General features: G+C 41.3%; 1 protein-coding gene and 1 long non-coding RNA gene across 4 annotated transcripts in view; one reads left to right on the top strand and one right to left on the bottom strand.

Annotated features, from left to right (window-relative positions):
- The window catches only part of CLDN10 (claudin 10), a 54,325-nt gene that overhangs the window by 20,644 nt on the left and 5,780 nt on the right, over positions 1 to 27,901 (bottom strand). The window lies entirely within an intron of this gene.
- LOC111944890 (uncharacterized) lies at positions 902 to 27,812 on the top strand. 3 transcript variants are annotated; one of them, XR_002871449.2, is made up of 3 exons: positions 902 to 978; positions 18,482 to 18,537; positions 25,167 to 27,812. It is a non-coding gene; the product is annotated as an uncharacterized LOC111944890 (long non-coding RNA). The 3 variants fall into 3 exon arrangements; XR_015284456.1 differs by lacking the exon at positions 18,482 to 18,537 and having other exon boundaries at positions 916 to 978; positions 25,167 to 25,845; XR_002871446.2 differs by lacking the exons at positions 902 to 978; positions 18,482 to 18,537 and adding an exon at positions 22,815 to 23,604.

The following is a 27,901-nucleotide window of genomic DNA, read 5'->3' on the forward strand; positions in this document are numbered from 1 at the left end:
CAGCTGGTGGCATAGAAAGATTTAATTTAACCATGGACGTGAAAACCACAACCTGGAGCAAGGCAGCTTCTGCAGTGTAATTAATTTGAGAGCAAACGGACTGGGATCAAAAAAGGTCACAGTGACAAAGTGGAGTTAAAAGCTGACTTAAATCAACATGCTCAAGCAATTCAGAAACAAAGGGAATAAGGAAATAATATGTGACAGATTCAAAAATCAATAAACCGGTTGTGGTTAGTATGCATTTGATCCATCATCAATACTGCTCCTTTTGATCCTTCTGTTTTGATTTGGTTTCTGACGTTGTGTGTGTATTTGAAAGAGAAGTGGATAAAACCCTCCAGAGAAATGGAGGGGTTGTCTCCATGTAGAGTCTCTTGGATAAAGAGAATGGATTTAAAATCCAATTTAAATTTTCTGAGCTTAAGAAATCACAAATAAAAGTGGCAGTAATGAGATACGAGGAGAAAAAAAAATCTTAAAACATAAGCGTCAATGTCAGTGTATTTGTGCTGGGGGATAGGATCAAGTTCCTCTCATCTTCTCATCTACTGAGAGCACTGCCTATTCAAACATTGAATGAATTTTTTGGAAGTTTTTGAGTCTACCAAGCACCACTTCAGCTCATTTTTGTGTGTAATCTGTGTGCAGCACTGTGTTTTCCAATTTCTTCAGTGCAATGTTCGGCCAGCCTCCATGCTGACTCTTGAGGAAACAGTCCACTACTGCCTGTAGTAAATGAAGCAGTGTATTACCTAGGAAAAAATTCATTTGGACTGCTTATTTTTGCTGGGTCACAGTCCAGAGTAGCCAGCAAGACATTTGCCAAGGGCAGGACATAATGTGCTTTGCCTGTTATGTTAATGCCTTCATGGTCCCATACAGAAAGTATTTTTCTCTCATTACATTGCAGTAGTTCTACCTTGTCATTGCCCTTGCAAAGAAATAAAGCCTTTTCCACTGATAATCGAGATCCAGGTATGCACTGAGGGGTTTTCTTCTGTTTTCCTCTTTGTTTTCATCTTTATTCAAGTGTGTTTTCTCAGCTGATTCTTTATTTCAGTGGCTCATTTATGTGTTCATTGCAGCTTTTTAATTCACTTTATCCACAAGCTGGGTGAAGAAGAGCAGAATCACTTTTGAGAGTTCAGTATTAGAACTATGTAAAGTCTCTTTTTTCATATCAGAAATGCAGTTTGTCTTTTAGAAAAAAATCTTAAACAGTTTTGACTTAGGTTGCAGTTTGTAAGGAGAGTTTGCAGCACTGGATGGTGCCTCATGCTGATGGTGGGAAACTGAGCATGTTTCTGATTTTGGTGGTAATATATTGATTCAAATATTGCACTGCACTTTTTGTTTTCAAAAAACTTGTATAGTGGGAGACAATGGGATAATGTAGAAATCTCTACTTGGTGTTAGCTCTGGACAAGTTCAGTTTCCTTTTCTTTTCCAGTGTTTAGTGTAGTTATTTTATGTAGATGGGAATCAGAAAATCTTTCAACAGCAAATTCATGTTTCAGAAGTCTCTGGGTGACAAAGTGGTGGATTTTGATTGTAAATTGCTTGGCAAATGCCAGCAAAATAAAAACACCAGCTGATGCCAAACATTGAGACTGGAGACACCAGTGTGTTCGGTTTTCCTAATGACTGGTCTTTGTTTTTATACTGGATGGTGTGCTATTGACAAAAATTACTTTCAGTGATGTCTGAGGATTAAGGATTTATTTGGAAAGATGGCCCAGAGCATTTTGTTCATCTGGTATTCTGGGAACTGTTAACTTTTCTAAATACATACAAGAAAAACCTGATTTTGTAAGAGAGGGTTAGGATATGGTATGCAAAAGCTACAGGCTTGCTGCATCCTTTAGAGAACTGGACACAAATGCTAAAATTTGGCTGGAGGAGGTGTTTGTGCAGTCTCTGAATATACTGTTAGTGTGAATTTCTGTGCTTCAGTATGAAATGCAAAACATAAATGCATGAAATTCTATTACCAGCCAAAAATCCCACCCTACCTGCTCCAGTCCCATAAATATGAGACATCTCTAGAAAGTGTACAGTTTTATGGGAGGAATTTTCCTGCCTCTAAAGGGAATCTAGAGGCATGGGCTGTAGGCAGCAGCTCATAGATGCCTGTGTACAGGCTGGTCAGTGACTGGAGCCATTTGGAGCTGCAGTTCTGTGCCAGCCATTGTCCTCACCAGGCACCTTCCAGTGACACGTCACATGCCCTGAGCTGTGAAAATATTGATTTTGGGATCACATGCCTGAACAAGTTTCAATTTTCCTCCCATCCCAAACAGGATCTAAGCTCAAGCTGGGATCCTCATTGAGCAGGTGTATGCCCTGGAGGTTGCTCAAAGCCCTTTGCCTTCCTATTCTTTGCAGGAGGTTTTATCCACCTCTGCCACAACTGTTCTCCAGCTCTGGCAGCACATTCCCAGTGCTGGGCATTTCTGCAGGCTGAGGTTGGCTTAAGCATGACCAAAAGCACAAGCGCCTCTCTCCTGCCCGCAGAAATGTCACTCACCACTGCCTCTTTATGTCACTCCACCACTTCTCTGGGAATGATGGCTGAAGGTTGCCAGCCTCAGGCACAGCTCTGTACAGGGAGGCCAGAGAAATGGAAGACATGACAGGTTTTGAGGACTGAGTTTAAACTACAGAAATTAAAAACCACAGCTAAATCAAAAGGAAAGTGCCATCCTCCCCTGTGTTCAACTGAAGTTAATTCTTGCATTTTTCCAGCAAATCTCATTCATGGTGAGCTGACTGAGCAGCCTCTGCTCACTCACTCCAGCAGCCCAATATTGTCCTGGGTTCCTCAAGGCCTTCCACCTAATTTGTACACATTGGCTGCTTGTTCTCATCCCAGTGAATCACAGCATGGGTGGTTCAGCAAGTGGGCATCTTGGGTTTGAAGCCCTCATCCCTTTGCCCCTCTCACATCTTCAGTGGTGGTTCCCATACTGAGTGTCTTGTGCAAGCAGAAACTGCCCAGCTGCCCCAAGAACCTCGCAAATGCTGATGTGGTTCCTGGCTTTTGGCAGGGAACAGAGGCATCCTTGGATGCATGCCTGTCAGCTGACAGGCTCCTTCCCCAGATGCATTTCAGTGATTAACCTGCTGCCTCTGTCTGTCAGCTTAGGGGTTTCCATGCCACACAAGAAAAGACAGGAAGGTTAGATTTGCTTGAACTCCCTGGGACCAGTATGATGTCCTAAGGGTGGCATCCTTCTGGATATTCAGCTCAATATCTACCATCTGGTTGGAGTGATGCGGAGTGCTGTAAATAAGGCATGTAACAGACTGTGTTGCAGATTTGCTCTCCAAACAAGGCTTGGAGAAGTCAAGGGGCTCTGTTTTCCAAGGCAGGACTGTAAGAGGTCACTCTCCTGTTTGTGCTGCCCCTGAACTCAACCTCTCTTCTGTGAGACATTTCTCGGCACGCTGGTGGTCTGCTGGCTTGTGGGAATGGCCCCTGCCAAGTTCTTCAGGCGTGGAATAGGTCGTTCCCTTCTCATTCGTAAAGTGTTTTGGTTAATTTCTAATCAGAAGTGCCTTTGAACTTCTGAACTTTGAACTCAGTGAAGGAAGCCTTCCCTTGAGTACATCAAAGCTTGTTGCTGTGCTTAGGGGAAAGATTTATGCCACAAACTCATCATGCCAAGAAATTATCGCAAGTCCTTTATGTGGCACAGGCATAATTGAATATATCAATATGCACAGGTAAATAAAATAAAGCCATTAGGCTAGGATGCACACCCCTGAGAGGAGAATTTGCTCTGCAGGTTTTCAAACAGACTGAAATATCAACCTTTGATTTTTCACAAAGAAAATCTCTCATTTGTTAGAACACTGCAAACAAGAACATTCGTATACGTATTTATTAATTTATATTGAAAGGATGTGATACAAATAATCTTATATCTCCCTGCCTCATACTGTATCTCAGAAGAGATCAGGTTCGAGAAAAATTATTTGGCAACAACCCCACCAATCACAGTTTCATGTTTCCTTGATGACATTAAACACATACACATTTCTGTAAGTAAGCATTACCATTATAAACCAATAATGAAGCAATTCATAAGATAGCAAGAGAGAAATAATGGTTTAGGATAAGTAGAGGAGACTAAAATAACCCAGCACATGTACCATCCCTTTCCTTAGTGGGTGAAAATGTTCTTTTCCCTTTCCTTACAGAAATCTATAATAGGACACTACAAATGGTGTCTACAACAAGGTCTCTCTTGATCCACAGAATTTCTTCAGAAATATTCTTACATACTACTGCACACCACCCTTATATCCCTAGGATAATTCATTACTACAAGTGGTAGGGCATGTAATAATTACAGCTGTTCATTAGTCTTATCAGGAATTAACTAGATTAACATGCAAAACAGAGAGGTACTTCCTTTGTAATTCCTTTGTAGCTTTGCTTTGCAGGCCTGAAAATGCCACCAGGACAATAATTTCATTAGGATTTTGATTTTCATCTTTTTTTTTTTTTTTTTTTTTTGGTTTTTTTTTGTTTTTTTTTTTTGGTTTTTTTTGGTTTTTTTTTTGTTCTACACTGTCTGGCTTTAGAAGTTGCTTTAATGTGTAATCCATGACAGAAGGGTTCCCAAATGAGCTGGCTGTGAATCACAGGTCGCTATTGTTTGTCAGCTCCACTCAAACAGCAGTTTACAGCAAAGTATGACATTCTGTGGTGGTTTGTTCGTGCAACAGCTGAGCTTTTTGCAACAGGGAAGTCAAGTGCTTGAGTCATGTCCATTTGTTTTCAGTAGGGCTGCAGTACCCTTGAACTGAGAGTTGTTTCTGCATTTTTTTTCTCTGATGGCTTCCAGCATTTGATGCTGATTTCACTTTTTTCTTGTATGACACCTAAGATAAGACATCTCAAGCCCTTCCTGATCCTCACATGAGCACTGAGGACAGTGTTAAGCATTTCTGTGGGCATGCTCTGTACTATTGCAACACAATACTTTTCACTGCAGTGTTCCATCACCTTCAGTGACTTGGCTCTATTGTCCCAACGTATTTGCAAACTTGGGAATACCCTGAGTTATGATGGTGGCCCTGTATAACCACCCTTTCATGCGATTAATTTTGGACTAATTTTTACTCATCAGTAGAGCTTTCCAGATTTTCTATTGGAAGGATTTGGATTTCTATTGGAAGGATTGGAAATTGCCAGGTCATGTCAATGAGCTCTAGTCCAGTTCTGCATTGTGTCTCCCTTCAGAACAGCCAGGCATGGTTCACACAATTATTTCTACACTGTGCATCCAGAGACTTGCAGTCTTATTTAAATTATGTCTGCTCATGACCAGCTCCCTAAATAGTTCACATAAAAAAAACTAACTGCCAGTAATACTTTCTTCACAAGGGGAAGTGGAGGGGCTGGTACCAAGCTCTTCTGTCTCATGACCAGTGACAGGACTGAGGGAATGGCATGAAGCTGAGTCAGGAGAGGTTTAGGTTGGATATCAGGAAATATTTTTCACCCGGAGTCTGGGCACTGGAACAGGCTCCCAGGGAAGCGGTGTCAGCACCAGCCTGACAGAGTTCAAGCAGTGTTTGGCCAATGCACATGGTGTGGTTCTTGAGGATGGTCCTGTACAGGGCTAGGAGATGGACTCAATGATCCTTATGAGTCTCTTCCAACTCAGGATATTCTATGATTTTACAATTCTTTGATTATGAGCTCAATCCTGGTGTCTTTTATTATAATTATTATGGAAGCAATGAAGAATTAACACCAGAAGAGGTCAATCAGTGAGGGATTTACTTAATATTGGAGTATTTTATGGAAGGCATGAAGCAGCTGTGAACATTGTTTCTCCAGCTCCTAAACCACTTTCTGATGCCCATGTCAGGAAGGATCTCTAAATGGTGATGGTAAGGGTTGACCTTGCCTTATGTATTGGTATGCTCATATATTTTTTTCAGACTCTTGTTGCCTCTTTAAATTGAGACAATACTACTACATTAGCTATCCCTGCCTGCTGGGAGCAAGGGTGAGGCTGAGATGCCTTTGTGCCTGGGAAGCAATATTCAGAGCAGAGACTCCAGATAAACACAAAATTTTGCCCACTGTTGTAGGCTGAGGCCACAGAGGGCACACTGTAACCTCCCCATTTGACTGAACCATGGCTAGAAATGTGACACTGGCTTTGCACCTAAGCATGCAGAGACACCTTAATTGAAGAGTTTTTGTGTGATGACTGTTTCATATATGCTTAGGGGCAGGGTTACACCTTTGAGCCAAAAGCAACACTTTGTGAGTGCATAAATCACAGAAGAACTGCGTTTGAAGATTGTATCATATCCAGTGAAGGTGATACAATCTTCACAGCATTTGTATCTTTGAAATGAGTTATTATTTTGAATAATGATCCATGCTTGTTCATTTTCATGTGAACAGTTACGAGGAAAGCTTAACAAGAAGGATTTACTTGCAGATTTCAAACTTTTCCTCAAGATCCACTGGTCTGTGAGGTTTAAAGATCACTGACTAAGGCCATGTGAAGCGGTTACAGGGATTGATGTCACTTGAATAAAGCAAGTTATCAATCTGTATGACAGCTGCCATCAGTAACAATGTGGTCTAACCACAGGGACACTTCTCTTCCTCTCCCTTCCCTTGCAGCCAAGACTTCTTCAATACCTCTGCAAATGACTCTTCATTCTGCTCTGTATTGCAACATTGATGGTAACCCCACAAATGAAGTAATCAGAACTTCCCACAAGTTCATTTACATTTGAAGTGAATATGATGCAATATGACAAGTGGCGTTTGGCAATAAGCATGTTATAGGTAACCCTGTTCCACACTGTCACTGTAGAGCATTTCCTGGCAAATGCAAGAGGTGGGATTCTGTTTAACTTGGATGGCCAAAGCACAAATGTCCACATCTGGGCTAGACATCAGAGCTCCATGCATCATAGTCAAAGGAGCCTGCAGAACTACTCACCTGATAAATATAGGGTGAAATGGGGCAACTGTGCCCCTGAGTCCCTTATTCATTTTATTGACTGTAAAATGAAGCAAAATGGGCAGATTCTTATGGAGTCATCTATATTACAAATGTCACGGGATGAGATTTTTTACTGTCAGATAATTTAATGTCAAATCCCATATTTACAAATGCAGATAGAAATAGTCTGAAAAGATTTTGTCATTCACAAATACAGGCTGGCAGAAACCTAGTGCTTTTGTATTGCTGGAGATGAATTTTGCACCCTCTACTGGAAAATATATTTGGTGCATATAAAACATGGAAAAGGGATGTAGATACAGTGAAGTCCTCTCCTTATTGTCCTAGAGCAGAGTTGTTTTATGCTATGACTAATCCTTAATTTCTGATCACTTACAAGTACTGGCACATACGGATCCTGATTTGTGAATTTAACTGCTGCTGAGGTTAATAACCAGACTCTGCTCTCTTGTGAATTATGATTTCCAAGTCAATACACTGAAGCTCAAGGAAAATAAAGATTTTTAGTATTTTAAAAATTTCCATTGGTATCTATTTACCTGGAAAATCCAGAGCAGAAAACAACATGGAAAGCCTGAATATAAGTTCAACTATGGCAGTTTCATAGTGACATTGCTCAATTAGTGTTAAGATCTGTGCACCTCTGAATTCACAATCAGATCCTTTACGCAGTCAGAGGAAAGCAAACAGAAATTATTATTTCACTTGTAAGAAGGAAAAGCTCTTTTCAGGGTTACATCACATGCCTTATCTCCCTGAACAAGCAAATGTGGCAGGCGGATAATGCAAGTGAAAGAAACAGTTAGACCTAGACAGTCTGACCTTGGAAGAATGGTAATTTTGGTTATCAAAAAAGAGACAGCTGATAGTTTGCCCTCTAAACGAAAGGTTCATTGTCTGAAACTTGAAATGTGTGAAAAGGGGCATAAAGGGAGTGTGGACAGCTTTCCAGGTGGGACGTGCACATTCCTCTCTCTGAGTTGTCTCATCCAATTCAGCTGAATGACACTTCTTACAATCTCCTAATTTAAGCAGGATACAGGAAAATGGAGCAGGTAGTTATCAGAGTTTGATATAATGAGTCTGTATGCTCTCAGCAGAAATGTTTGCAGGGAATCTGCTTTCCACTGATATGACATGATCGCATGCTGGAGGTTTGTGATCACTCACATGATCACTCACGTGAATTTCCCTGGATGCTGGCTAGGTATCAGTAAATGAATAGCAAATAAAACACATCATCAGATGGATTTACTATGTTAAAATTGCAAAGATCACAAACTACTCTTTGCACTGCTGCCAGACCTTGGTCATAACATCTTTGGCAGAGTCTTAGCCAATGGTGTGAAAAGGATCCCCAGAATAACCAGTTCCCTCCAGGCATTCTGAGCCTCAGAAAGAAAAGGCACTTTGCCAGGAATAAGAAATGAAATCTGTTTTGTGAAATGAGCTGTTCTTTAGGCCAGCTCTCTTCCCCAGCTTGGATAAGGCAGGATCAAGCTAGACACAGTACTGACAGGTGGCCCTGCTTTGCTGAGCTGTCAGGTATTACCTTTGCTAACTGTCCTTGAAAAGGGAGGAGCAGTGGGGCAGCAAATGGATATGAAAAGATGTAGACCCACTTCTTCGGGAGAAAAGGACTAACTGGAATATATATAAACATTTAGTGTCCAACTCTTTTGCCATTCCACAAAGAGCAGGCTGGGTCTCGGCTGCCCTTACCCACAACTACACAAAAATGACTATAGATATGCTCAAAATTTTTGCATCAGTAAAAATCCAGGGTCCTATATGCAGCTCCTGCTCAGTACTGGGTATTACAGCAATCACAAGCATTCCATGTATGATGGGCTGAGTCCAGTACAGAGCTCCAGTAGCCCCCACTATCCCCAGAAGTATCATTTGTTTCCCTGAAATAGAGAGCTTGCAGATCTGGCTGTGCTCTACAGCCAGTGAGCCTTGACTGCTCCCCACTGCCAGCCATGCCCGTGCAAATTAGCGGTGGGTCCCCTCTCTTGCCAGCTTGAAAGGCAGCATGGCTTCCTGCACTCTAGCTGATCTTGGAACTGAACACATTTTGCTACCGGGATCCTGCAGCAACAGGGCCTGTAGGTTTTCTAAGGATAGGAAAAATTTGTTCTTTGAGGACTGAATTTCCCATGACTTCCCAAACTCTGCACAGTGACAGAGGAATAGTTCTGTTGACACTTTGATACTCCATGCAAACAACATGAATGCATGGGGATGCACAGGATGCAACAGTACTGCAGAGTGAAAAAAGTGAGAAAGGAAAAGACAGAAACAAACCTGTCTCAAACAAACCTGGAGGAAAGAAATCTGTCTCCTGTGGACCTGGGAGACATGGAAATATCTGTCACTTTAGAATATGCTGCCTGTGGGCAGGGAAAACACAGGCGTGAGAAGTAATAGCAAGCCCTGAGGAAGAACTTGTCAGGTGTTAGGGGTGTTCTGGCATGAAGATAAGAAAGCACAGCAAAATAATATATATGGTCATTTTATAAGAAAGACTTACTGTTAAATAGCATGGCTATGGGATAGGGAGGAATGCATGAGGAATTTGTAATACAAACACGGGTCTCACTTACGAACTGCAAGCCTGAGCCATTTGCTAATTTTGAATGGAATCTGTCTGTCTTAACATAGCTGTCTCAAGTTTAGGATTTAGCCTAAGCCCTAAGCCACTGAGTCTAAACTCCATGTCTGGAAGCTGGACACTTCCAGTGGGTGATCCAGTCCATTGACTTCACACACGTTTCTCTGGGGATCTCTGTCTCTTTTCACTTATTGCGGAAGAGCTTTGAGATTATTATCTTAGACATTCTCTTTAGACTGCTAAAATTAGTGATGTGAGCCCTACCTTCTGAAAGTTACTCAACTCAATAGGCAGTACTGTTGAAATGAGTGACTGGCTGTGCACCTCTGGAAAAGCAACTTTCTAGAGGTGTGATAAACTAGACCACAATTTGGCAACTGTCTGCGTCATCTCCTGTCTGTAAACAGCTGCAGTGGTCACACTTGGGAAGGGTTTCTCTCCTCTTAGATGATGCCTATTTTATCCATGGATGGTTGAACCTGATTGTTGACAAATAAGGTATAGACACAAACAAAAAAATCTGTTTTCATCATACTGAGTGGGTTGGTTTTTGTGCCTATGGTAGAGTATGGCCTCAAACTGTGGTGAAATCAAGTTATTGTGCTGTGGACAGCTAGAACACAGTGAAAAGGTCACATCAGGAAAGAGAAAGGCATAGACCTTTTTCGCTGTATTCCCAGGTATTTATGCACTGTATGTACCCTGACAGAGTGCAAGGCTTTTGAAGTATCCTTCTTTACCCCAGAGGCAGCAGGTGGGATGAGTGGATAACATTGTCATCCTTGCTGTAGGAATCCATCTGATCTGCCTTTCAGGGTCTAAGGAGCAGCAGTGATACGTTTCCGCCATGTCTTCTCTTTAGGGAAAAGGTTGTGTCTGACCAGTACCTTGGGAAATGCAACATTCACATTTACTGTGTTATTTATGATAGGGTGAAATTTCACACAGTGTTGCAAGTCACCTGGAATGTGTTTGCCTTGGCATGCCCTCTTACTGCCCTCAACTGAATTACAGGCGTCTCTTCAGGTATCTATTCAGGCAGATCTTGTTCACTGAATCATTTACTACCCCTGGGTGGGAAAGCTGGCAGGATGCTGCTGCTCATGTCTGTGGTACTGGGCTGTTCTGATATTCAGCAGGTGGCGAAGGAGGTGGGTGAGTGAGAACTTTACTGCTCTGTACTGCAGAACTGGCAGTTAATTTACATGTACTTCTGAGGTGCCCACTGGGAGTAGCTCTGGATCTGTTCTTGTTACAAGACTGCTACATTTTAGTGTGTAGAATGGGAGGAGTTGGCGCGAATTTTTTGAGGCAAATGTATTCTGTCCAAAGTGATCTGTATGGAAATGTCTGTTCTGTTTTTTTGGCATTTGGTGGGGAAGTAGGGAAGTTCCAGTGTGAATGGTTTTGTCCTAAAAATAATGATTTTCCCAAGCAAGGTCTACTGCAAATTTGCCGTGGGAGTAGACCTCAGCATATGTTGGTCAGACCATGATGATGCTCTTCAGGTGAGTTACCTGATGGGCTTTTGCACGTATTCTTTTGTGCTTCATGGCATCTCTATGGGGGAGGGAGAGTTTTTCACCTGCTTAACCTTCTACCTGAAATCCTTTGCCACACTTTAGTGGCATCACTTTTGTTTTCATGCATAATAATTTTTTTCCTTTTCACAGGCTGAAGTAAAAAATTGATAATTTCTTCCCCTTTACTGACTCATTCAATTTTACCCCACCTACTTACCCTTTATTTTTTCTCTTTTAGATGCCTCAGCTATCTCTGTGTTGTCTTGAAGAGTTTCAGATGTTATGGGGCAAATTAAATGACCCCTCTAATAGTGCACCTTATATTTCAAGGAACAGTGTTTTCTTCTTTGAGGATTTACATATCTCAACTTACCCACAGTTTTAATTTTTTGGGGAGATTTTTGGATGTGGGGATCCATTCACATTTTGATGAGAGGGAGGGACACAGGAGCAAACATGCTGGCAACAGCATAAAATGGCCATCTGCCTCCCTCTCACAATGTCCCATAAAGCTGTCTTTCTTAGGGCAAATTCTCTTCCCAGTGACACTCAGTAATGCATTGATTCCTGGGCAGGAGCTACATCTTCACTCTTGCAGGTTAGAGACCTGTGTATGTGGGACATGTCCTGCACTTTTCACCTGCCTTTATAAAAAAAATGAACCAACGTGGTATTGATTTGTTACATGTGCTCATTTTCACATGTAGGTTTGCCCAATCCCACTGCAAACTCTACTGGTATTATTTGGAATTGTGGAATGAGTTTACTTGACTTTCCAAGTATCAGTTGTCCAGACACTATTACATTTTCAGTCTTTCAGGAGAACTAAATGTGACACCCAGTAAGAGACTCCGTTGGTGGTGCTTTTGAGTACATGAAAGCATTTGTTTTCCTCATACCATTTAATTTTGTTTTTCACATCTGAGCCTTGCAATGGCAGTTGTACAGGCTTTATAGTTTGGGGCTGACCTTGGGAAGAGTGAGAAGTGTGGCAGTACTCTTGTTTACAGCAGGCATTGACAGAATATTGCAGGATAGGCCGCATGGTTACATAAAAGAGAGGTGAGCAGTCTTAAGAAATGCTAAAACTGTACTTAGGATCAGCTTTAAGATCAAAAAAAAAGGTGCTATCTATTGGCAAAGCTGATCTGTGGAGCCTGTTGTCCTCAAAAACACATGCCAGTTTATGTTTTGGTCAAATTAATTAATTACCCCCAAAATAGATGTTGTAAGTGAAATAAATTACATAGAGTGGGCAATGATGGTGAGGATGATGAAGGGCCTGGTGAAGAACCAGTCAGTGTGGGCAAATGCACCTGGAGACTTCAGTCTCTAAAAACCAACCCCAGATAGTTGGGAGCCACCTGGAAACATTTAGTGACCCCTACTGCTACTACTACTTCTTTGTATCTTGGTGTCAGGGCAGGATGATACAGATATATCTATATTTCAGGGCAGGATGCATCTTAGGCAGCTTTAGCTAAAAGATTTGCCTAAATTTGTTGTGTGGATTCTTATAGTTTGCAGAGAGAGAAGAGGCAGTCCCAAAGGAAAATTTCTTCTCTGGTTAGGGCAATTACAGTAGATTAAAAAAACAGCTAAGTAGCAATTCAAATACATAAGCATATAAGGCTAGTGCCATTTTAATTATTCTAAAGCACCTTCCATTTCCCTGACTGGGGGATGTGTGTTTTCACTATATTTTCCAGGCCTGCAGAAAGTTTAGGGTATTTTAAGGACTTTTAAGATGTCCTGTGCTTAAATACCTCAATTCTTCCCTTCTGTTTAGGTTGTAGGAAGCCTTCTTTTAGACCCTGATTCATTCAGTTTAATTCAGGAGTGTAACTTCCCATGCTCCCTCTGCAGAGAGGTCTGGAGAGATGTACTCTGTTTACCTAAGATTTGATCCCCTCCCCTCCAGAGATGCCTATAGAGAGCTGAAGCTGTACAAAAATACCAGCTGACAATGATTATTACTCAGATTACTAGTATGCTTAGGGATTATCCTATTTCCCACGACCTGCACAAATAACAAACAGGTAAAATGTCCCTTTAATCTTTAAATGTCTCTTTTTTTTTTCTTTTTTTCTTTTTTTTTTTTTTCTTAATCAAGCAGGCAAAATGACCTCTTTCTTAGCATGCCATTCCAGCTTGTCATTATCCACGGAGTTCAATAGATGTCCCAACTCCTCGGTTAAAGGTCTCAGTTTCATAGCACATCTGAGCGTCTCAAATGAAGGAGCAATTCACCCTTTTATATAAGACATAGTCTGCCCAAGCTCTACTACACCACAAAACTCCTTACCTGGGATCACATGAAACTGCAGCAATAACACAACTATGCTTGAGAGGTCAAATGCCTCAGCCCATCTGGAAAGAACCACTTACTCCTCTGAGCATGGGATTGGGAGCGAGGATGGCCAGATCCCAATTTCTTCATGGGAAAAACCAGTTCACTTTTGTGGCTCAGTTTTCTGTGCAATAAAGAACTACAAAAGCATGTATGCTTAACACTCATTTTTAGATAGATTTTATCATGAAAACCTCTGTTTGCTGATATAAAATTCTGCCTTTACTGATACATTATTTAAGATGACTTACAACAAGAAATAACCCTGAAAGTATTTATTTCTCTCCTTCATGGAGCTCAAACACCTCTCCAGATAAGGAATTCATCTGAGAATCGATTTCACATTAAGACTTGATTGACATTCAGGATAATACAATAATTCACTGAATGGCCTTTAGAGGGAAGCAGATCCAAAGGATGCATGGAAAGATCAAGAGCAAGCTTTTTGTGAAACAGGCTGCCAGATCTTGTTAGCCAAAACCTGAAGCTGAGACACTTGGCTCATTCTCTATGTCTCTGTGTAGTACTGGGTAAGATTTGAACACCCCTCACATTATTCCAGTCTGAAACCTCTCATACAGTGAAAGACACCAGGACTATTTTGTCTTAATCTGTTCATGTCAGGAGACCTTATTGCTTTGTTTCCTGGGAGTCTTCCTTTAGCCTTCAAAAGCTACTGTGAAAGTAGGAGCCGGGCATGAAAGAGAACCACAGGAACATCTGCACCGTATGGTAGGTAGGTAGTCTGGAAAGAGATACCTTCCTGTCTGATCTTGTAAGCTATGAGTTGAAGTAAATATGTGACCTGAAGCTTCCTGACTTCTGTCTGCTCTATTGTGAGGGATCAGGCAAAAATATTGTCTGAGAAATACCTACATATGGGCACAGAGCCAGAATCTCAGAGGATGATTTCTAAATACTACATATTTGAAGGGCTGTGGTATGTGTGACCTTGTAATTCCATCTGTCTGAACCATTCTTTTTACACTAAAACGTGTTTTAAAGGCAGAAAATTATTTTAAAAGTCTTTGGAGATCGGAAATGGCAGCAAAGTCTCTTTGGGTAAAGTTCTATGCCCTTGCTATGTTCTCTTTATATCTTGGGGGCATGCTGATGGGGCAGGAATTACACAGTGGGCAGCCTGCCAAGGCAGCTTGCCTATGTGCTGCACTTCTGGCTGATGTTTTATGAGGACAAGGCAGCTGTCCTATATATAGCCTGGAACGAGATAATGAGTCTGGAACAGCCTTAAAAAAGTTAGTGCAATTTTCAGTACATTCATACTTCTCTATAAAGAAGGTCCAAGCAATGAGCTCAGGCATTGGACCTTGGTTGCCAGTAGTAAAACTTTATGGCTCAGTTTGAGATAGGCTATCTCTCTCCAATGTGTATCTGCTCTGGAGCGTGCCCTGAGCAATCCTGATCATCAGTCTGCCCTGTTCTATTTCGTGCCACAGATTGAGGCCTTCATAGGTTTGTGGAGGATTTTTAAATGGCAGAAGCATAAAGACAAACAAGGCAAAAATTTTAAAAATACCCCCAAACCAGCAAGCATCAATTAATGGGTTTTCTTTTAACAGGTAGTGAAATTAACTACTAGTAAGTAGCTTTAAAACAATGAAGAGACCTGTAACAGTACAGATTAGCTATATCAAATCAATGTAATTTCTTTCCTAAAAGGTTAGAAGGACAGTTAGGTAGAAAGGTGTACTTTATTGTTGTAAAACTTGAGTTTTCACACTTGACAAAAACAATATGAGGTTTGCTGAAAACATCCTAAGGCAGGATGCCAAATACTGACTGAATCATCAGGACCTTCCTGGCCATGATGCCCTCAGAGGAGTCTGCAGTGATCTATGCTGAGCCTACTGCTTTTCATCCTTCATTAGCACAGCAAGCCAATAGGAACCCTGTTACTGCTGGCAGAGTTATAGCACATGCTATTGAAACAATGTGCATGTAAATGAAACTATTCCTAATTCTGTCACATTACTTGTAAGATGACTTTCAGACTTGCACCTTGCTCCCCGGCAGCCCCTGCATGCGCTTTCCGAGAGCAGATGCTGCCCCAGGTCACAGTGCTCCAAGGAAGGCTCCTCTGGAGTTCCCAGGCATATAAAAGGAGGTGCATTCCCCTTTTAAAATGAGATGTTATTCTCCAAACTTACATAAACAGGATTTATTATATCAGGTTTGGTCTATACCTTTTCACTGATATTGCTGAGGGAAGCTATAAGCAGATTAACAAGTGCTGGATGTAAGTTTAAACTTTAATCACATACATTAGCATCCAAGGGTTGTGCAAGACAGCATTTCAAATGAAACATATAAAAAAACTTTCATAACATTTTATATGTTGTGGAAACCTTACCAGGTTTGTATACTCTTACATGTGTTAGTCATAATTGGACAAAATATCCTAATAATATGATTTCAGCTTTTTACCAGTGAACTTTTGAATCTCTAGAAATAGGAATAAATCCACAGGAAAAAAACACAGATAAACAGAAGTGTTCTTAGGCATTTCAAGGACAAAAAGGATTATCCACTGTAAAACCTTTCCTCTTTTCAAATAAAGTCCAGTTGATCATGCCAGCATAAACAGCAAGGGGAACAGGAGAAAGAACACCTGTGCCTGGGTAAAGTGACACTTCCCTCTCATTTTTCTCTGCAGGTGAGAAAAGTTTTATTTTCTGTGTGGACAGTAATTTGTGGATCCCCAAATCAAATTTTCAGGAATATTTATCCTGGAGTACCACATCAAACTTATTAATCTTGCCAGCAGGCCAATTCTTGATGTATTTACAGAAAGTTCTTCCCCTAATAGTTGTTTCTTGGACCCTAGTTTCTGCTCTAACTGGCTATATGAGAGCTTCTGTCACATACATGTAATGGATGATGATAAAAGCTGAAGATTTGACTTGATGATCGTACAGTACTTTTCCAACCTCAATAATTCTGTGGTTCTATAAATTAATTATTAATAGAAAGGCAAACTCAAATAAATAATCAGTTTCTTCCTAAGTATAAAACAGAAGCTTGGATAAGTGGCCAACCCATCTAATTCCTAGTTAGATAATTAAGACCAGACCTTTGTCTATGTCAAAACATATTTTCCAAAATAAATAAAAGATAAAAGAACAGTGTGAGATGCATAAAGTGTACCAAAGGAGGAAATCCAAATTGGTTTATGCTACAGAGGTTTCAAAATATGTAATTAAGAGCACATTATTGATGAGGACAACTATCTTTATTACTTCCTCAGCTATATCAACTGATAACCTCCTGAATTATTTTGGAATGGACAGCATGACAAGTCTCCTTCACTGAGACTTTTTGCCTTTGTGATGGTTACTGAGAATCTGTATGATCAAGACATTGATTTTTATTGCAGTTACAAAAATGTCCCCTACACATATTCTTCTCAACCTTGGATTTGTTATTTGAATAAAGTTTAAAGACATCTTTCTCACAGAAGATCTCTGTTGGTCAATGTCCTCTCCTCAAGAAACTCACAGTAGAGTTTCTTCTTCCTTAAATCTCTCTAAACCTGTCCTCCATCAGCTTAAAGCCTTTCCTGTTCTTACTATCACTGCATGCTCTTGTGAGAAGTTCCTCTCCAGTTCTCCTGTAGGCCTACTTCAGGTACTGGAAAGCTCCTGTAAGGCCTCCCTGGTGCCTTCCCTTCTCCAGGGTGAACAACCCCAGCTGTTTCATCCAGTCTTCATAGGAGAGGTGCTTCAGCTTTCTGATCAACCTAGTGGCCCTCCTCTGGACTCATTCCACTAATGTCCCATGGGCACTGGAGAAAAGTGGGTTCACCAAGCCCCCCCAGCTGCTGCTGTCAGTTTTCCTTTTCTGTAGTCTGGCTGTGATGAAGTGTTCTGGCTTCTGCCTCACCTCTGAGTGCAGACTGGACATTTTCATCCTTCAAGATGACAAGGAACTATAAACTATAAAGCATTTCAAGTGGATAGGTGGGGCACTGTACCTTCTTGATTTTGACAGAAATTATTCCAAGTCAAGAAATGTAGCAGTGACTGGTGGAGTAACTCACAGTACCCTGGAGGAACAGGACCCTCCAAACCCCACCAATCCAGAAGAATTTTTTCTTTTGTTTTTTTGTGAAGCAGCATAATCAAACAAGCTTGATTGTCTTCTACCTCCTTTCTCCTCCTCCACTTTGCCATAAACCTACCCACTTCTTTTGAAGTTTGCTCCCTAGATTATAAATACTCCAGGACAGAGCTGCTTTGTGCTTTGTGTTTGCATAGTGCCAGTTACAGGACATACTCCTAGAAGCCAATAATCGGCAATCAGCTTTTGTTCAGGTTTCATTGGTTCCTGATAAGTGCAAATAGAGCACAATGCCTCTGGTTGGTTCCTTTGTGGAGCACTGCATCAGGGAGATGCACTGCCCCAAATGTGTGAATATAGATGACAGCTGAGCAGCAAAAATATCTCAGGAAGCAGAATCAGATTCACAAATGTCCTAAGCACCCTACAGAGCTATATTTTCCTTCCAGTCCTTGTCAGTTCTAAAATCTCAGTGGTTTATAGTAAAATTGAAAGTGGCACAGACTTTCCAATGCAAATACAGTTTTATTCCTCGAGATAAAGAATGAAACTTTATTGCTGGAATTAATACCTAGATATGGAATTCAATAGTATATGAACTACTGTAAAAAAGAAGCCAAACTTAAGAACTACTTTTGGTCACATTGCCAGATCTCAGTGCAGACATCTGAAGCCCGTGAGAATTGGAGGCCAGTTAATCTGCTTACTTATTTGACATTAAGCACCCAAAGTGTAATATTTTGGGCTGAAATAGCAGCTGTTGGGAAACAAGCACTAAGTAGATAAGAAAAGCTTTCTCACAACATTTTTAACTTCCTTAATCCAATTAAAAGCAGTGCTTCTCTCCCACATGCTGCTGTTCACTTGCACTGCTAGTTTTTCACATGCCCTGCTTTTTCCCTTCCAGGACCTGAGTCCTTGACCAGATTAACAGGCATTCAGAGGAGTGGTGCAAGGACAGAGGTAAAAGAAGTAGCTTTTAAAAAATATTTCATTTTACAATAATGATTAATATATGAGCTAATCATAAGGATAAGTGGACTAATAGGAACATCACTGTTATTATTTTGTCTGTATTTTAAGACAATAAAAATTTAAGAGTTCAGACTGTTTGTGTATTTTAGACTAGTAAGGTAGATTACTTAAGATTACATGTTTGGGGTAATGCACTTGTGTTACCTTATGCCAACTGATGTTGCCATATGCTGCACATTCCCCAAATTTTGTTCTTGTACCAGTAGCATGTGATTTCCATAAACTTTTTCTGACATTTTCTTTTTAAAGCACTTGACAATCTGTTTCTAAAAGGAGGAAGTTCTGTTGGCCTCATGAAGTCTGAGTCTTATGTAATTCCATCAAAATCTGTGGAGTTTCCCTGGCATTGAAACTGCAGTAATTTAGGAATTACTCAGGCTTTACATTTCTTGGACTTTGCCAGTAGGAACTTGGAACTAGCAACTCAAAAATTACTTTTAATTGCATCCGGAGATCCCCATTTACTTTCAAAGATACAATCTTCATCATCACACACCCTGGATCAGCACACTTGCATTCATGTTTAGAAGTTTAATTATGCATCAATTACATGGGGGAAGTTTAAATTGAGATTTGCTGTTCCTTTTGTTTAACAGATTTGACTAAAATATTCTGTTTATTTTGGTGTCACTCTCATAGCTGGCATGACTGATTTATCTGATGACTAATTTATTTGACTCCAGCCAGACATATGCTGCCAACATCTCAACAAAGGGCTCCTTTGGAAAGGGTTTGTAGAGCTTCAGTTCACTCTAACTATTAAACACTTCATGAAAATGTCCATTGATTCCTAAGAGCTGCCTTCAAAACTGAGTTTAACCAACCTTTCCTCTTGATTAGCCTTTTTGCCCACTTTAACTACTTCTCCACCAGTCTGGGATTCGTGGAGGACCTTTCAAGAAGTGAAGCATCTTTAACAATAGAAACAAGGGACAACTTGAATTTGTGTGCACACATGAGCACACGGAGCAGGTTTTATGCAAAAGCTTGATGAAAGGAATACATGGCAGGCTGTTTTTGAAGTAGCTGGCTTTACCTCTTGCATGAGTGAGATGTCGGCTCTCAGCAAATGCCTATCAGAGACTTGTTTTCCATACTCACACCCATCACCACACTACAGCTGAAGAAGAACATGCATTTCAGCGGGGCACCTGGGCTGTGTGGAAGGAGGGGGTGACAAGGCTTGTCACACCAGGGACAGTCTGAGTCCTGGTGGGGTAAAAGTCTATTCAGTGAAGACTGAATGATGTGGGATGAAGAGGGACTCCTTGATCTGAGGCGACAATTTAAAGGCTGCAGCACTTTGCCCCTGCAGCAGCTTTTGGTGGAAGTGTTGCTCCCTTCAGGCACAGACTAGGAGAGAGGAGAGATGTGAAGTATGGGAAAATTAGCTGCAGAAGGAGAGAAGGAAACTGCTTTCCGTGTGCTCTCATGTTTGGATTGAAAGTTATAGGAATTACATCCATCTGATCTGAGGTATGGGGATCCACCTGGAGGTATCTTCTGAGTCAGGATAGATTCATAGTATGTCCATACCTTCACTAATCATCCATCTGCTATACTGTTAATTGGCATGTCTAGACTGCTCCTCTGACCTGCTGTAGACATGTCCCAGAGATAAGACAGAACCTGTCCCAGAAAGGGACAGGATTCCCTGTTCCTGTTGCCTATAAAGTGACCACAGGATGATTAACTAACACACAATGTTTTACACCACTCATGTCTAAAGTGGTCTGGGATAAATACTAAACCTCTGCTTAAGATCCAGTGCTGGAATTTTAAAACCTCATCTATATCCAGACTCAGGTGCCTGATGAACCAGGATAATATCTCCCAGGCAGGAAGAGAGCAGAACCGTAGGACCCACACCATCCAAGACTCTTCTGTGTGATAGAAGGAGGATAATATTATCCTTAATAGCTTTATATCCTTATAGATTGAGTACTTCAAGGAGTCTATAATGTCTTTCTCTGCCCCCTGGGCCCCCCTTCTGTTTTGCACTCTTTCAGATATGCTAGCAGAATATTGTTTGACAGTAAAAACATCATGGAGAAGTGAAATAGGATGAATATGAGTTTGCTGCCTTTGTTTAGGGCTGTAGATTTCTTAGCAACACCTAGGCCAAATCACAGGCATCAAATGTTTCATAGAGCTCAATGCTCTGCACACACAGGGCAAAACACCCACTCCAAATTAAAAATAATAAAAGTAGTAAATACTTTTAAAAAAGGTGCAAGAGATCCTTTAATACCAACTAGCCTTTGCAGATCAAAAGTTCACTAAAAGATCTTTGTAGTTCACAAGCTATTGGCAAGTGGGCATTACCTGCTGTATAAATTGTATTTTCCGAATAATGGCTTTCCACCTTAACAGGTTGCAAGGGGAGTCCCAGAGAGACAAGAGGTGAGGACATGAAGAGGTGTATTTCACTTCTGGCAGCTAGGACTGGAGTGTAAGGCTGAGCTGATTCAGGTATCATAGATATCATAGATATCAGAGGTAATCACAAAGTGAAAGAACTGCAGAGTAGGAAAAGTAATCTAAGGGTTAGAGGCCGGCTGTCCGTAAAAAAGGGCAGTTGCTTTTAGGATGGAATGATAAAACTGCTAATTTTAAATTCTTTGTAACAATCCAGTCTCACCATTTCCTGCAGTATTACCACTGGACATGGGGAACTGATTATACTCTTCCTGTTTTCAACCACTTATTACATATTTAAAGACTATCTCTGTGCCTACAGCTAGTCTACTCTTCTTTAGACTAAACAGTGTCAACTCTCACAGTCTTTCCTCATAGACCTGTTCCATAAACTTGAGGGTTTCTAGTTGCTTTTATCTGTGTGCTCTTTCCAAGTCTTCTGCATCATGCTTCAAGTGTAGTACCCAAAGTGGACACACAACAGCAGCAGAGGCTTTGCTTGCGTCAAACAGAAGCCATCTCACATTTTACAGACAAACGAATTTGAAAAGTCCTCCTTGTTCGTTTTTTCTTTTGTGAAACAGTAAAATCTATATGCATTAACTAGTTTCAGCTGAGAGGATTCCGGATATTGGATTGATCCCTGCTAGTCCATCTACACAGCCCCCACAGCTGACAAGAAGCTTGAGAGAATTCTTGTTCCGCTGAGTTTCCAGGAAGTAATTTGGAAAGCAGAAGGTAGATGTTTTGAGGCAAAGGAGAGGATAGATTATAAAAATTTAAGATTACCTAAGCAAATACCAGGTCAGACATAGCACTGACCTGTCTCTGCTGGTAGCATGAAGGAGACAGTAAGGCTGCAAGGATGTTGAGAGAAAAGGAAAACAGAAAGAAATAAATCCATTTCAAAAATATTGCTGTTGGTAGAAGTGAGTGAAATCAGATGCAACCCAGTGAACTTCAGACCCTGAAGTAATGTTATTTCTTTCACTTACTGAGTAAAGTGAGCATGCCAGTGAAAAAATTTCTGGCTTTAAATCCACTTTGAATGACTCATGCATAATAAAAATAAATCTTGGTTGGGAGCAGACTTTTCCTGCTCCCATTCCTTCTTCTTTTAAAGATCTTCTCAGGAGTTTTGCTGGTCTTAAATACATTTCTTTGCTTCCTAGTTCCTGTCCCTTGTTCAGCAGTGCTTTCCCTTCATCATGAAGAGCTATAACCATGTGCTGTGAGTGTGTATGAGCAAGGGGGCATAACATAGACTTCTGTTGCTAGATACAGATTTTTGATACTATCCAAGGTTCAAAACTGTAAAGAACAGATGGCTGAAAGCACTCAAAGTCCTTAGATAAGAGTTCTCACTCATTCTGTTGCTTAAAATGCTAGAAAATTTGGAAATATTTAATTTCTCCCAGTTGAGCAGGTAGACTTTGCTGAAACTGAGAAATTTGGTCCAGTGCCTCTTGTGCTAAAAGTGGTGGCAAATTTGTCACCATTATGTTCAGGCACCTTGCAAGCTCATTTTCTGCTTTCCCAATGGTCTGATGTGTTTGGGATGGCTGCAGTCCCTGTATTTTTTCAGGAGTTTTCTTCCTACTCCATGACCCAGCTGTTGTACATCAGACTTGTTTTCCTTGTCTGCAGGCGTTTTATCTCCTGGCAATCTCTTCCCAGGAGAAAGCCATTCCCATCTCCGTGACTCTTCTTTCACCAGGTTGTATCTGATTTTTGCACACCTTGCTGATAGGTGAAAATCTTATCAGCTGGCCCTGACAACCTTTCCTGTCCTAGGTTGCCTTGAGCTTGCCCTTAGGTCCCTGCAGTAACCAGAGCAAACACTGCACTGCAGAGTAGTGAGTGACCTTAGGAAGCACTCGGACATTTGCATATTATTGCATACATAAAAAGAATAATGAATGTCGGTGGGATGTGGAGTGGTGCGGAGCACCTCTTATCAACAGTCTCCACAAAAGCTCCTTCATTTGTTTATAAGGAACTGCAGACCAGAGGTGCTTGAATTTGTAGACAGGAAGGGTGAGGGGGGAAAACACCTCCACTTGTTTTCTCCTTTGAACAACAACATTTCTCTTAACCTTAACCAAAGAAGGTAGCGAAGCCACTTGGCAAACAGACTTGAGTGAAGTACCTCGGCTGGAAATGTTGGCTTGTTTGTGTTAACACGCAGAGTTCTGCTCCGTGCGTGCCGAGGGGAGCGCGGGGAAGGCCTGCCCCACACTGTGCAGCCATTCCCGCACCCTCGGCAGCCCTCACACACTGCAGCCTGCTGGCTTCGGCTGCCATCTCCTCCTGCCTCCGACCCTGCTCTGCCCAGCACAGCCCCTCAAGAGGGGCCAGCACCAGCAGGACGGCAGGGCAGCTTCACTGCTCGGAAGGATTAGCTGAGCCATGGGCTGGGGGTGGCTGCGCGCTCGGAGAAGGCCAGGCCAAAGTACGGCTGTGGCACTGCAGGGTGCCCCGGCCGTGGGGGGAATCGGAGCCTTGAGGCACAAGGGGCACTGACGCTTGAAAACGCTGCATTTCTGTGAAGAACTGAGTTTCTAGGGACGATATTAAGTGAGCACAATATTGGAGATTTTGTAATAGCCACTGAGTAAAACAAAAATATGTATGGCATGAGGATGTTGAAAGGTGGTGTAAATTAAAGATGTCTATTGCATTAATTTTGCTGGAATATATTTTATCATCTGCTTTGTTAGGTGGAGCATTTCCATTAAAAATATGATATGGAAAAGCCAGATGCCATTAATGATTAGTTAGTTAGTTAATTAAATTACCTCTTTTCCCCACTTTGTGAGATTACTATTTCTGCTACTACCAAAAGGTGGCTGACTCAGGGCCCAGCATCTGGCACGATGTTTGCTAGGATGGGATGCCAGCCTGGGGCAGCAGCTTGGACACGTGGTGAGCTTGCAATGGAAAAGTTGTTTATGTATCCCGAGAATCCTGTTCTCCTGGTGGCCCAATAAACACAGATACGGGCAGAGAGTCACTTTCACTGTTTCTGACTGGCTGGGGTTTGGTTTCTGCTTTTGCTGCTTACAGGATGAAATATGAATAGAAAGGCTTTTATGTGGCATTCTGTGTTATTGTTTAGAAATTCATTTGTGAAGAAGGAAAAGGCAGTCTCCAAACAACATAAGATTTTGGCAGATTTCCATCTACAGAGGAAATTTAGGACTGCAGAGCTCTCGTTGCCTTTGGAAATATGATTGAGTGTGCATTGCCCTGAATATGAGCCCTAGACACATCTTTGTTTCTGACTGGTATCTGCAGAAGAGAAGCCTCACATCTTAACTAGATACAAAAGTAATAGCAACCATAAAAATTGTTAGAGTGGACCTGGTAGAAAACCTGCATGTATTATTCTGAAAACACATGAATGAGAATCTTCAAGTATTTAATTTTGCTTCTCATTTTGACCATCAGGTTATGCAATTGTACTCTTTCAAACTCCAGTAGAGTCTGTATGATTAACTTGGGGGGGGGGGGGGGGGGCAGCTAGAAGTAAAAACTTGGAGTCTAACCTAAAATACTCATAAAATAATATTAATGACACCTCCAGTTGATGGTGTACCATTTTAAACTGTTTTAAACTGTTTAAACAGTTTACACTTCTACCACATGTAAGCCTCGGTTACAGAAAACTGTTCAATAGTACAAGATAGCTCAGGATGTGCAGTTTAAAAATTTTGCCTTTATGCAGGTTAATTCTCAGGAGGTGTTTTACTAGAGCTTTGGTTAATTACCTTCAAATTAACATACATTTTCTTTAGAAAAGTTAACACTAAAAAAGAAACCAAACTGTCAAATGAATGTGTCAGTAGACTTGGGCGTTGTCTTCAGAACTGTTCAGTACCTCTGCTTTTTTAACTGTTTCAGGTAATTTTTTAGAAATGTAGGTGGCAAATGTCTGGGTGGCCAGCACAAGCTATTTAAGGGGAGATATGAATGAAATGTTCTCAGGTGACTTTGCATGTACATGAATTGCAGCATGCGCTTTGCTGAATTAAAAATATAAATATTTTCCTTTCAGCAGCTGAGAAGTGCTCTGGCAGTTAAGAATGTCCTACATTAAGGCACAGAAATCTGAGTTGATGTGCTCTCTCCTGTTTTAGGAAATGCATCCCTGAAGAGAAACATCATAGAGGAGAGCCAGGCTTCAATGTCATCTGTAGATAGAAGATTGGGTGGATTATGGGTATCTACTGGACACCAGGGCCCTCACAGTACTGGCACCAGGACTGAGTCAACTACCCTGAAAAAGTGGAGCTCTGAAGCCCTGAGTTGCCCCTTGCAACACCTCTGCTCCAAGAATTTGATTTAATTTGAGTCAGTGAAAAACCAAAGGGAATACACTGACCAGCCTCTGAACCAGCAAAGATCCATGGCACCCACTCCAGGGAAGGCTTATAAGGAAAACCAGACACTGTAGGACTTGATGCATGTGGGATATGGGGAGGAGTCCCATGTGCACATCTCTAATAAAATAGCTGTGCTCATGGGGCATTTTGCTTTACATTGCAAAACTACATGTAATTACTATGAGAGATAGGGTAACATGTGCATTAGGGGATTTAATATCCCTACTGACTGTGAAGTGATTTGTTTTCTCTGCCAATGTACATGTGACTCTTACTTGCCTAGCCAATTTCATATAATAACTGTAGGAGAGGTTTTTATGTGCATGTATTTCCCCCTACATTTCCCCATATTCATTCTCAAGGTATTTGCTTAGCTTCTCTCCTCTGCCTTGCACTGCTCCATGATGGAAAAATAAATATTTAAGAGCTTAAATCTCAGCAGTGTGAATTTCAAAATCATCAGCTTTAATGATTTACAAATTCAGCACTTCAGTCTCGTTCTCTTACCCTCTGCCTATCTCAGCTGGTTTTGCCAGGTCTCCTTTCCCCTCCTGCTGCAGGGACTTGTGAAAATGAAATGGATTGTATCTCTGAACTTTGAATGTAGCTCTGGTTGTAGCATGACTGCTAAAAAGATAAGAGGAGGTACATTGGCCTCAACATATGCCAGAGGGAAGCTCCCCTCACCCACCTCAGTGCTCACAAGGCAGACCAGGGTACAAAACCTGTTTGAACAGAGATATTTTAAGACACTGGCTGCATACCAATTACTGCTGAGTCCTATTCATTTTGCAGTACACTCTCTGCTGCTATGTAGCCGTAATCAAAGAAAACTAAAAGCAAAGCAGAGATAACAATCTATCCTGATGTGAGTATCAGAAGATGAAAGAGCTTTGTTATTAATGCCCCAATAACAAGCTTTGCATTCCTGTCCTTGCACCACACTAACAAATAGAAGCACTTTCTACCTTTCAGGTTTCCTTAGTGATTTTCTTCAAATGAAGACCTCTCTGGGTGGCAAAGATCTGTAAAAATGAGTGAAGATAAGCAAAAGCAACATTACTCTTGTCTAGATACCACATCTAGACAAAAGTGGAAAAAATCTCAGCACTGTAACCTCTGTCCTTGTCCTTGTCCAGTGAGAAGGCTCAGAGCACAAAAAGAGGATTGAAGAGATGCTGTCAAGTCAGCCAGGTGTAAATGAGCTAAAAAGGAGGACTGGTCTGCAAGGTCTTGTGTTTTCCTGTAACTCTGAAGATTTTAAAGCAGTGTCAGAATCTGCCCTTTGTAACCTGCAGCCACATTCTCTATCACTGGCAGCAGCCTCTGAAGGCTCCACCCTCACTGTTTTCCATCTGGCCCCGTGCAGATTAGCCCTGCAGTTTTTGGACTCTCTTTCTGTATCTTTCTGGCTGCAGATTCCCCAGTAGGCATATCTCTTTCCAGTCTGCCCTCAGCTCTGGACTACTCTAGTTCATGTAATTGGCCAGAGCCAGAAAGCCTGCACAATAAACAGCAGTAAACAGTGATTCATTGTGGTTTTGATTCATGGATTTTCAGAGCAGATAGATTAAAATCTTGGAATCAAAGAGCGCAAACAGAAGATGATATTCGGCAGCAGGAATCCTTGAAAACCACTTCAGAATCTTTAACCTATATGTCAGCTCTGAGATCTACAAATCCAGTTTTCACAGGGTTGTTCTGCCCCTGGGGGGGTTCTTCTGGAATTTACCATCCCATTGAAACCCCTGGATTTTGCTCTGTATCTACTACAAAGCTGCTGCAGGAGCTCCCTGTGGGAAAAATATCTTGGATACATGGGAGTTAGCCACCTCCTTCAGTTCATATCTGTTCTGCCAGAGGCTACTTTGTGAATGGCTCTGCTGCACATGAATCCATTCCTTTTCTAACTTGAAACCAGCCTAATAATAAGGCACGATATGTCTCCAACTAACTGCTACCTAGGCTGAACTGTTTAATTTACTTTATTCATGATTTTTAGGCGTGGGGGCAATGATATGCAATGTAAGAGATTCCAAAGGTATTTGCTGTATATTGTCATGATGTTTCATGATGTCTAGTGCATTAGCAGACTCCTCTAGGGACCAAATGTATTTCAGGTATATTGTTTGAGGGGAGAGCAGACTCAGTCATCTAATGTCAGAAGAGTAGAGCTTGGAAATAACTTGGCTACAATGGAGATGGAAACTGTAACAGTGGAGAACCTTTTGTTACCAAGATTTGATATCGTATTCCTATGCATGTACAAAAGATCCCATGCTGAAATCAGCATTTCAGTCAGTCCAAATGGTGATCCTCTGCCTGCTGAAAAATGGAGAGTACTTTAAGAAGTTAAGCCATGGGAATGAAGCCATTAATAAAAGTCTGAGAGGAATTCTGTCAATGTTTCATAGTCACCTTTCCCAAATTTGAGCTATCGATCCTAGTGTATATTTCCTTGCATATTGACAACTCTGCCAGTACTGTTT

Source organism: Cyanistes caeruleus, chromosome 3 (assembly GCF_971803275.1).
Source record: "Cyanistes caeruleus chromosome 3, bCyaCae1.hap1.1, whole genome shotgun sequence".
NCBI classification, from domain to species: domain Eukaryota; kingdom Metazoa; phylum Chordata; class Aves; order Passeriformes; family Paridae; genus Cyanistes; species Cyanistes caeruleus.